The 11,862-nt window shown below is 29.1% G+C and overlaps 1 long non-coding RNA gene across 1 annotated transcript; it reads left to right on the top strand.

Annotated features, from left to right (window-relative positions):
- The first annotated feature begins 6,405 nt into the window (after nucleotides 1-6,405).
- Nucleotides 6,406-8,521, top strand: LOC107861011. Its single transcript, XR_001671701.2, has 3 exons — nucleotides 6,406-7,603; nucleotides 7,741-7,908; nucleotides 7,979-8,521. It is a non-coding gene; the product is annotated as an uncharacterized LOC107861011 (long non-coding RNA).
- The last annotated feature ends 3,341 nt before the right edge of the window (nucleotides 8,522-11,862 follow it).

Raw genomic sequence — 11,862 nt, 5'->3', positions numbered from 1 at the left:
AAACAGAACAAATTTCACAACCCATTACAAAGAAATAATCAATGGGAGGAGGTACGAGGACAGTATCTGGCTTCACCATTTTGAATATTTTTACAATTTAAAATACTTAGATCCTAACGAAAGTAAAGGTTGGAGACTCTAAAAAGTGGATCACCTTATGTCGTTGCACTAAGAACTTCACATAGATATCCTTTTCAACCATAGACTGAATAACAGAACTTGCATGCTGATATGACTGTTACAAGGATGGAGCTAATATTCTGTGAGAAAAAAGGGAACAAACACTTGATACAGGTATTAGGAATACCTGAAAACTTGCAGGCTGTAAGGCTTATCTGAGCTAATAGGCAGTGGCTTATCATTTTCATTGGTGAATGACACCAAGATACGTATAAAGAAAGAAATAAGTCTCTCCCAGCATCTTTGACCAGTGATTGTTTAAGATGATCCTAAAGGTCAGACAATACAGGTGAAGTAAGCAAAATCAAGTTTAAATCCTAAAACACACCTTTAACAGCCAAACAAAGTTATACAAGTGAACAACCTTCGTCGAGAAATTATACGGTGTATATAAGTTAAAAACTATTAAACATAAACATATCCTTTGTGTTGCACAACCTTGATATCGTGTGCGGCCAAACTGTTTCTCTCTTTCCATATACTCCAGAACACATCTAAAGATGGTCGAAGCATCCCCTGTCATTAATCTACCTGTTTCTTTCTTCATTTTTTACCTTTTATCCGCTACTTTAGGTGAGCCTTAGGAGAACTCTCTCGACACATTTACGGGAAACATCATATGAGGGATAAGTGATAATGATCTCAGGATATAAAAATAAAATTATTTTATCATGTGTTTGGTTAGGGATTTTAGTTGGTTTTGAAATTATTTATTCCACCATTTGTTTTACAATAATGGAATAAGTTATTCAATCCTTCATACAAGACAACCCCTTACTGTGAACACATGCAAGTGTGTATATGCTCACATGGTCATGTTAGAAATGAAAATCAATATATATATATATATATATATATATATATATATATATATATATATATATATATATATATATATATCACAAACTATAGAAAAATGATATTTTGCGGGCTGGTTTTTAAACTAATTTTTAAAATATACTAAAGTAATTAGATAATATACATATTGATATTAATAAATTAAAAATTGAAAAGACACACAACAAAAGCTCAAAAAAATCATAAGTAAACAAAAAAAAAATATTTATTTTATATTAATAAAAGACATGAATTTTTTAAAATTATGGATTTGATATTATTGTTCTTCTTAATGTTGTATTATTTCATATTTTTTTTTGTATTAAATTCAATTACATGCAATTCATAATTATCTGATTTCTATATTTAATATCACATTCACATATTTAATTTTTTAGAAGAATTATAAAACAATTTTATAGACATTTTGATATCTTAAATTTATTTATTCTCTTTTAATTTTACATGAAATTTACATTTATGTATAAATTTTTTTAATTGATTTTGGGAATCACCTATAAGAGCACAAAGATGAATTATAGAATATGAAATAAGATTATATTTCGATAGTTGTGAAAGTGTTTTACTTAAATTTCAAATTATAATGATTTCAAACAGGTTAAATTATTTTGGAGTCTTCTTCTAATCTATATATCATTTATTTTATAATGCATGACAAAACTTATCTATTCTAATTTCTATATTTTGAGATAAGGGTGAAGAAAACTCAACGGCTTATGCACATAACATAAAATAATTTAATTTTAAATCAAATTACAGAAAAAGTAAAATAATTAAAATATAATAGAAAAAAATGCACATTAGGCATTGGTGGTTTGGGGGGGGGGGGGGGGGGGGGGTTCAAATTAATTTTTAGAATATAATGAAGTAATTAGACAGTATCATATACATGTTACTATTTATAAATTTTACAGTAAAAAAAATTACGTTATTTTTTATAACCAGAAATCTTTAGATTGAACAATATAACAAAGAAAAATATGAATTTTTTTTTTGAACTAAATAATTATTTTTACTCATATAAATTTCATTAGAGGTGGGGTGAAGGGGAATATTAGCAATCTATCATCTTTAAATTGTGAATAATATAAACAAAAAAAAAGTGAAACATATTATCTTTTTTTTCAATTACATGATTATTTTTTTCGTATAGATTTGATCGAGATATGGGAATCGGGGTGGGTGGGATGAAAATTTGGGGGAGGGGTAAAGTTTTTAAATTTTTAATCCGAGTTAGCCCTCTCAAGCAGACAAAGAGGTGGATCATCTAATCTTGAAATAGGTGGGGTAGGGGTAAGAGATGGGTGGGTAGATTTTTTTTTCCGCATTTCATTGAGAAATAATATGATAGTTAAACTTTTCTTTAATGTAATATAATTTAACATACTCAAACCGAGATATTCTGATATGAAATGCTTAAAATAATCTTAAAAGCACAAAGATGAATTATAGAATATGAGCATCGTGCGAATATATATATTTGTGATTTTCTTATAAAAAACTTGGTCGAACACTTTATTTTTTTAAAATAAGTATATTAAAAAAAAAAATATTTTGAGAAAAATAAATTTAATCAAACACAACATGCACATGATATACTCCTCCTCCCACGCCCTGTGTCTCTCTCTTTCTTGACCTAATTATTCACACGGAGTATTAATTAATTAATAATTTCATGCACATATTTTGTTATTAGTAGTGGTTTGGTCATGAAATTTTTTTTCTCTTTTTGAAAAATTATTTTGCCAAACATAACTCCAACTTTAACTTCAACTTCAATTTCAACTTCAGAAAATTATGATTTTCGTGACCAAATGGGACATACCGTGTTCTAATTAGTAAATCTAAAAAAACCATGAGTTGAAAAACAAAAAGTTTTATTAATGAAAAAAATATCTCAGATGACAAATGCATTATTTGTTCTTAAGAAATTTAACCTCCTCACTGTATTTGAGGTTATGGATTACTTCCTCTCAAAATAAAATAAATATATTTATTTTAGGAGTAACGTACCTCAAATACGCGCCGATAATTTTGTCGAACTTAAAGTCAGCAGAGGCGGATCCAAGATTCGAAAGTTCCGGGTGTCACCTTATTTTGAACAATAACGTATACTTCGTACGATATTTTAGGATAGTGGAATCAATATTCAAAGATTAAACTATAATTATATATATCTAACAAGTGTTAGTATTACATGAATGCTTGCCTAGTTAGTATTGTCAAGTGTTTTGTAAAGAAGAGGTCACGGGTTCTATTCTTCATAGCCAACGCTATTTTTTTTCAAGAGAAAACAGACAAGTGCTAAAAATACAGTGCAGGTTCAGGTTTTGAATCCGCGTTGTTGGAGTTAAATCAAACAATTTCGACCACTTACGCCACTAGTCCCTTTAATATTGTGGGTGTCAAGCATAATGTTTATACATTAACTGATACATATACACATAAATATACAAAGTTTCATCCAAAAAGTGCGGGTGCCGTGCCACCCCATACCTTCTACATAGATCCGCCCCTGAAAGTCAGTAACAAATCACACAAAGAGTATTTGTTTGTAAGAAATATACAGGAGTATGAGAATTTTGATCCAGAAACTAAAGGCGGATTACTATATATTTATAGCCAAAATTTGATCCGTAGGGACAACGGCGTAGTCACATGCAACGAAGGGTGAAAAGTCGAACCTCCTTGATCCAAAAATTATACTAATACAAAGTTATATGAATGTCTACCTGTCAAAATTTATATTTTATACATATATATTAAATTTTTGAACACCTTTCACGAAATTATATTTTATACATATATATTAAATTTTGAACATCTTTCACGAAATTTTTGACTTCGCCATTATGTTGGGAAGGAAGTTTTTGTTCAGAAGGAACAGGACCTTACTGAAATTTTATTGGAAAATTATTTCTCGAATTTTGAATATATATAATTTCACACGAATCAATAAATTAATATAAGGAAAAAGAAAATTAATTAACAAAAATAAAAAAATATATTTTGTCAAAAAAAAAAATCAATTAATCATTTATCAAAAGCAGAGCTAGAAACAACAACGACGCAAAGAGAGACTTTCTTCTCAACTTTTTATTTGGCTAAAAGAAATGATTCTAATTTCAACACACTAGTCTTCTACAATCAATGAGGGTAAAAATTCTTAACTAAATCGAACTAAAGTTTAAAATTCCTTCCATTTTACAATTCACACGTACTCCTTAACTCCAGTAATATTTTATGTCATGCCATCAAACAGTAAATACGAGGAACTTAATTGCTACAGACATAGTCATAATTGAAATGATGATTATGCATGAAAATAGTATTTATGCATATTCTGCGCTTATTGCTATTTCCTTCGTCCCAAATTATTCGTCCGAAATTTTTTAATTTGATTACTCATTTTACTTATCTTTTTTCATTAATCAAGAAGAGATAAATTTTTTTTTTCATATTTTACCCTTTGCATTAATTATTTTTCTTTAAATTAAAATATAAACATTATTTAATAGGGGTACTATGGTAAACTAATCATGTTATTCATTATTTTTATTAATCAATATATCATCTCAATTTGAGACAAATAATTTGAGGTGGAGGAAGTACTATTTTAAATGTTCTTGTATTCATTGGAGGGATTATACTATGAACAATTTTAAGTAGATCTTGTCATTCAATGTCTCCAAGCTCAAAAATTAAACCTCCAAACACACAAACGAAGAATAAATACATAAAACAGTTTTTTCTTTTTTTTAAAAAATATAATATATAAAGTCGTACACGTTTGGTTTGATTTATTTAAGTGTATAAAAACCATAACTTAAAATAGTTGATCTGTTGTTTCCTTGTTAATAAAAATTGAATTATATTGAACCACAAAAACTCAAATTCACACATTTTTGGGTAGACTTTGTTAAAAGAGGAAGTGACACCACTTATAATATTATTGTTATTTTAAGTGTCTTTCTATCTTGTTAATTGGTGATGTGAAACAAAATCATCATATGAAATTATATAAGATAAAATTGAAGTTTTGTTTGAACATGCAATTTGAAATTCTTAAGTTATATGTTTTTCCTTATAAATATAAAAACTTTATAAGCTTTGAAAACTATCAAAATTACCTTAATTCTTCATACAATCTTATCAAATAAGTAAAAGTTCATAACAAATGTATAATATATTATTATAAAAATATTTTTTTTCTAAAAAATACAACATCTGTTGATCATACTTTAGCTTAAAAATTAAGTAAAATTGAATATGTGATGGAAATGAGATAGCTTTGTATAAAGCTATGAAGTTTGTAATTTTAAATACAAAAAAAAAAAAAACTATATTAATGAGAATAATGGTTATATGAGATATAAATAATTTAAAAATTGATAAAAGTAATAATATATGATGGATTTTTTTTTTTACAAAATATAAATCTATTAGTCAATTTTTATATTAAAAAAATTTTCAATAACACCTTTTGAAAGATTTTAAAATTATATATTATAATATAAAATTATAAAATAAAATCTCATATCCAAATATTAATTTTATCTCATAATTTCAAATTACAAATTTCATATAGCATGTCTGAACGCCTACTTTATATACTCCATTATGTTTACTAGGAGACAAAAACTGACTAGCTGGTGAGAAAGCGATGTGTTCCAACTTAACAAGGATGATGCAAAGGGCATCAAGTCTTTTCGAAGGCCACAACTCGATGTTTGTTTTATCTTGTAGTCTTTACTTGGTAATTAATTATATTGGAGCTAAATGTTAGAAATCTAGCTACTCTTTAATGAGTAATTAGATACGTTTTAGATTTGAATTCCAAAAATACAAGATATTTTAGAAGGAATATTTATATTTTTTTAGTGAATTCCAGTAGTACCAAGCAAATTTAAATTAATTTTTTTTAGTATGTTTCGAATATCATATGATTAAACTAAACATAAATTGAAGAAGAATTTTAAAAAGACACTTAAAAAAGTGTCATATCTATCTATTGAGCCTGAAATACCCTTTCTGTCAACCTATTATGCCTATTTTATCTTTTCATTAAACAGTTGATTAATGACCCACTTCATTAATGACGTGACACATTTCTATTGACCAATTAATATTTAATTAAATTAATTAATTTTATCCCGTAAAAATCCAACAAAATAACCCGCCCCAACTAATAACCCACTCCAATTCCTTTAACAAAACAGAAAAATTCATTCATCCATCATAATCTGCTCATCTCCTTTCTCCACTTCATCATCTTCTCAATCAAAAGCATACTGTTGGAGTAACATACTTGGAGTAACAGATTTTTTCAAAGCTAAATTAAGTGTAATTTAGGCGTACTTTGAACGACTGACTGAATGGAAATTTGTGTTGCTATGATTTTTTTTTTTTTCATCTCAAAAGAAAATTTAATACAAAATCAACTTTGTGCGGCATGAACATCTGTTGTTTCATATATCCATATAAAATAATAATTTAGATTCAGATCATAAGAACTTGTATATCCTTTGACATATGTGATAAAGATGTCTCGAGTCTTGACATAAGATATTCTATGTTTACCTAAACTAAGTATTGGCTGAGTGAGATGGTACTTCTTGTTGTCAATTACTTTCAGCCAATCGAGTTTGTGGCACTAGTTTACTAGTATCCTTTTTTTATTTGGACATAAGCTTTCTACACATCTATATTAGTTGGAGTAGGCTACGGTAGCAAACATGGATGCATGTCGAGGCGTTAGAATAGCCATAAACTTTTATATCTAGGTTGCGTGCGTGTGAATAGAATATCATATGCAGGTAATAGGATATATACAACTAATACTCATAATTAATGTGTATATACCTGTCTGGCCTCTTGACGAAAATAATGAACATTCCTTTGGTTTTAAGGATGGATGCCATTATTGTATACATTTGACTAGCATTTACCCAGGAGTTCATGTATTGAACTAATTTTTGAAATCGATTTTTTGCTTTCCTTCCGTATGATATGATCTATCATTTTGTGGGATTACACTGAATATGTTGTTGTTATTGTTACGATGAAAATAGTACATTATCAACACTTGCCCTCTGAACAACGGGAATGCTACATTAATACAGATATTTTTGAAGTTGGCATTCAAGCGACAGAACAAGTAATGGTTATCAGAACTAGACATTGACATCAGAACTAGACAAAGACAGTAATATTTTTTCCTGTGTAGTTAGGCGTTTCAGTTGAGATTCCCTTCTAGTCGAGGAAAAAATATTTCTTCCCTAATTACTTAATGTTATGTGAAGTGGGATTGAGGAAGTGTCAAGGAACTGAGAGAGAACATTATTGCTTCTACTTGCATTCTAGGGGGAATGCAGGTCAAAGTGGCCATATGAACACCTGGAGGATATTTCCTAGTCTCTTATTCCTCAATTTTAGCAGAGAAGAAACTCCGAACCTTGCCAACTAAAAGAAAACATCTTTAGAAGAAAATTCTGATGGTTCGATGTCAGCTTGCCGCTATTAGGGAAGAGGTCATCTTGTGTTTCCTCACAAACCATTCTGTAATGTATTAATCTTTTTCTTTCTCGGGACATCTTCTGTTAGATATCTTTTAAAACAAAAATTTGATCGACTTTCTCATCATATTTTTCTGCAAATTATCATCTCACTGCTAGTGACTTAATTATTTTTAAATGGGTGAAGCCATCGACATAGCCGGAGTCGCAGTAAAGAAAGAAGTTCTTGCAGATATCGTTGACGTTCAAGATATCACTCACAGTCATGCACTCGCTCTCACTCGCATTCACCTTCGCGTTCTTAATCTAGTTCATGCTCTCTTTCTCGTTTCACTTCCCGATCTCGTTCACCTAGGTGAGTCTCAATTGTGTTTTTAACCATTTAGTTTCGATGTGCTTGATGACTTACATAGCTGATATTGCAGACATGACTGGATGCATAAACCTTATCAAGATGAACTGAGTGTTAGCTGTGGGCGATATATATTACTGATGTATTGTTGTACTGATACACTTATGCTGAAGCTGAATTTGAGTTGGTAGTGTAAACTACTTTTTCTATATTTGTATTTATTGTTTTCTGTTGCTTCTGAACTCCCTAAAAGATATTTAGCGCGATAATTCAATTATTTCAGCTCCTTTTAGGATAATGTATCACATCGGCACTTGTACCTTTTACATGTTTTACCTAGTGAATTTTTCGAAGTTGAAAAAGATTTAACTGTCTCCTTATAAGGGAAGAATTGGTTAAAATTGAAGTTCTATGAGAGTGCACTTATGTAAATCAACGTTCTATTTTCTTTTCTTTAGATCTCCGTAACTGAATCTCGAGTGTCCATTTACAATTTGGTTCTATGTAATTGAATCTCGGAAACTGAGTTTAGCTTCGAAATAAAAATGGTTAAAGAAGCAGGAGGTGAATGTCTTTTTCAACTTCTCCATCTCCCATAAGTATATGAGAATTGTATTATGTTCTAAGGATTTAGAACAGGCAGGTTGTAAATAGAAGAAGATACTGATATTTTTAAGAAAGAAGAGTCGATGGAGAAACGAGACGAGGAGAGTTTTCTGTTTTGTTATAATCGATGAATGAGGTTTTCTGTTTTGTTAAAGAAATTGGGGCGGGTTATTTAGTTGTGGTAGGTTGGGTTTTTAGAGGAAAAAATTAATTAATTTAATTAAATATTAATTGGCCAATAGAAATATGTCATTAATGAAATGGGATCATTAGTCAGCTATTAAATGAAAGGAAAAAATAGGCCTAATAGGTTGACGGAAAGGGTATTTCAGGCCCAATAGATAGATGGAGGGCATTTTTGTACAATTTTACATAGTTAAAGTACATTTTAGACCCTTTTCCGTTTATTTAAAAAAACTCAACTTTTAACTGTTTAGTAAAGGAGAAATTCAGACGCTATCGATCTATTAATTAATTAATTAATTAATTAATTACCTCAAATATCATCATATAAAATTACTTTTTTCTAGAAGAATTTTTTTTTTTTTTTAAAGAAATACTATTTTAGTTACTATTTAGACGGTTAGTATGTTTGACCCTTAGAATTATAATTTTTTGAATTATTTCTAAATATTTTAAATTATTAATTAATTATGATTTATAATTTTTTATATAATTTTTAAATACATAAATTTTATTTAAACATTAAAAATTTTATATTAAAATACATATTGTAAATATTAATTAATTTGACCCTTTCACTATGTTTGGATTTGGATGGTGGTTTGTCATGGTTTTATAATATATAGGACTGTATGGTATGGTATAATATAATATAGTACAATACAATTTTTGAATAAACTGTATCGTTCACTGTTGTTTAATGACAGTTTTATTATTTGGTTTGATAGTATGATATTGTATTATAACTGATAAGTTTACTAAAATGCCCTTAATTATTATAAATATTAAATTTATCAATAATTGTTACTAAAATAATTTTCTTCCTGCTAATTTATCATAATTATGCCATATAAATATATTAAGTTGTTAAATTCATGTAAATTTTAACAAAGTCAATAAAATAGTAGATCAAATAAATATAATCGAATTTATTTTTCATAGTAATAAATTTCATTTCTTTTTGATGTTTTGAGACGTGACACCGACGACAAGTACAAAATTTATATGTATTTTTTGTGTATTCTACGGATTTATTCGGTATGAAATCCCAAATAAAAATATTTTTCAAGAAAATAAATTGTTTTTTACTTATTTTGTTGTGTTCATAACACAAGTAGAAAAAAAAATAATTCTAAAAGCATTTGTATATATTTAACACAAAATAATGAAAACGTATATGATAAAGGGTGGTGGAGTTAAAAAATTATTTTTTTTTAAAGAAATATTTAGGGGTGGGGTAGTGGAGTAGGGGGTCGGAATAGGGTGGAGGTAGAGGGTCGGGGTAAGAAAAAGTTCTATTTTTTTTAATAAATTAATTAGAAAAAATTACATTTTTTTTTGTGAGTGCGTGTGGGCGGTGGGGGAGTGGGGAGCTGGTATGGTAGGGGGTGGTGTAAGAAAATTTTTCTTAAAAATTTTAAAAAATAAATTTTAAAAATAAAAAAGAAATTGGTGAGGGGGGAGGGGCTAGTAGGTGGTGGAGGTGGTTTGGGGATGAGGGTCGAATAAGAATAAGATTTTGACTTATTTTTTTTTTTTTTAAAAATGGGGGGGGGGGCGAGGTGGTTGGGGGGGGGGGGAGAGGGTTGAAGATTGGAGTAAGAGGTGAAGTTAAATAATATAAGGTGAAGGATAAAATAAGATTATATAATATCAAGTAAGGGTATGATTGAAAAAAAATAAGCAAACCATGGGATAACACCAAATTAGTGCTTAAAATGAGAATTTTCATCGTTATCAAACCATAAAATTAAATCATATTTCTTAAAATGTATGATTATCTTAAAAACTATACCACACCATATCAAGCGAAACAAACTAAACAAGACCAACTATCAGAAATCAACCTTAAAAAAAATATAGATAAGGAAACAAGTAGCAAGGCTAGTCATTTCGAGGAAAGTCTACCAAACAAAGCGATGTGGTTTTGCTTCTTGGTGTTATGGGAAAATAATTTTATAATGAAATAAAATAAGACCTCTTCTTAAACAAGGAGTCTACGTAATATAACCTAGTATATTCCCAGTGTAATGGCAAAATAAAATAAAACAAGACATCTACTTAAATAAGGAGACTAGACAAAATAACATACAATTAAATTAAATTTTTTTTTGGGTACTTGGAAAAAATATATCAATGTCTCCTATTTTGGTCATTTCTATTTTTGATTATTTTTGTTGAAGTCGTTTTCTTGTTCTTTTTTTTTGGCCGAGTAGTCATATTATGTGGACAGATTTTGTTTGATTCAACAAAATAGAGCCTACGGCTCACCCATTTAAACTAAGAAAATGAAATAGGATTATTATTTTAAAAAAATAAAATCAAACTAATTATCCTAGCCTACTTATTTATTTTTCCACCTTGCTCATCAAACTAACGGACTTACAGGGGTTGCTCCTACGGTAACCTCCACTTTCAACCTTGAAGTTGTCAGTTTGAGTTATCAAGAAAACAAAAAAGTGAGAACTTTTAAAAAGGAGTTTAAAAAAAATTTAGAAGTAAATAACTTAACAGATTGTTTGATCAAACTTTTAATATAATCTTATTTTGAAAATTACTTTTTTCAAAATTACTTTTCAAAAAATTCCTTAGAGAACCAACATGTGTTTGGTCAATTAACTTAAAAAGTATTTTTGAGCCGTGATTAATATTTGATCAAGCTTTTTAAAATTGTATTTTCCACAAAAATGTGATTCTTTTGGTAACTAATCACTTGTATTAATCACCAAGTATGGAAACTAAGCACCACAGCTAAGCTATATACAAATTCTTGTCCAAATCAAATGTCACCAATGCAATAGATCCTACGCTAGCTATACACAAGGAGATCTACTCAAAAGGCTAGCTGTTGTAACACATCCTGCATCTTCTTAATGTCTCTAACATTACATGTGCAAGGTAATTCTCCAGCCAGGCTATCTAGACTTCTCTATGTAACACATCCTCCTCCTCCTCTTCTTCTTCTTCTTTTTCTTCCTCTTCTTCTTCTTCCTCCTCTTCTTGTAACACATCCTCCTCCTCCTCCTCCTCCTCCTCCTCTTCTTCTTCTTCTTCTTCCTCCTCCTCTTCCTCCTCTTCCTCCTCTTCTTCTTCTTCCTTCCTCCTCTTCCTCTTCTCCTCCTCTTCTTCTTCTTCTTCTTCTTCTTCTTCTTCTTCTTCTTCCTCTTC

Source organism: Capsicum annuum, chromosome 2 (assembly GCF_002878395.1).
Source record: "Capsicum annuum cultivar UCD-10X-F1 chromosome 2, UCD10Xv1.1, whole genome shotgun sequence".
NCBI classification, from domain to species: domain Eukaryota; kingdom Viridiplantae; phylum Streptophyta; class Magnoliopsida; order Solanales; family Solanaceae; genus Capsicum; species Capsicum annuum.
Note: the sequence above shows the minus strand (reverse complement) of the source record. Positions and strands in the feature narration are given on the sequence as shown.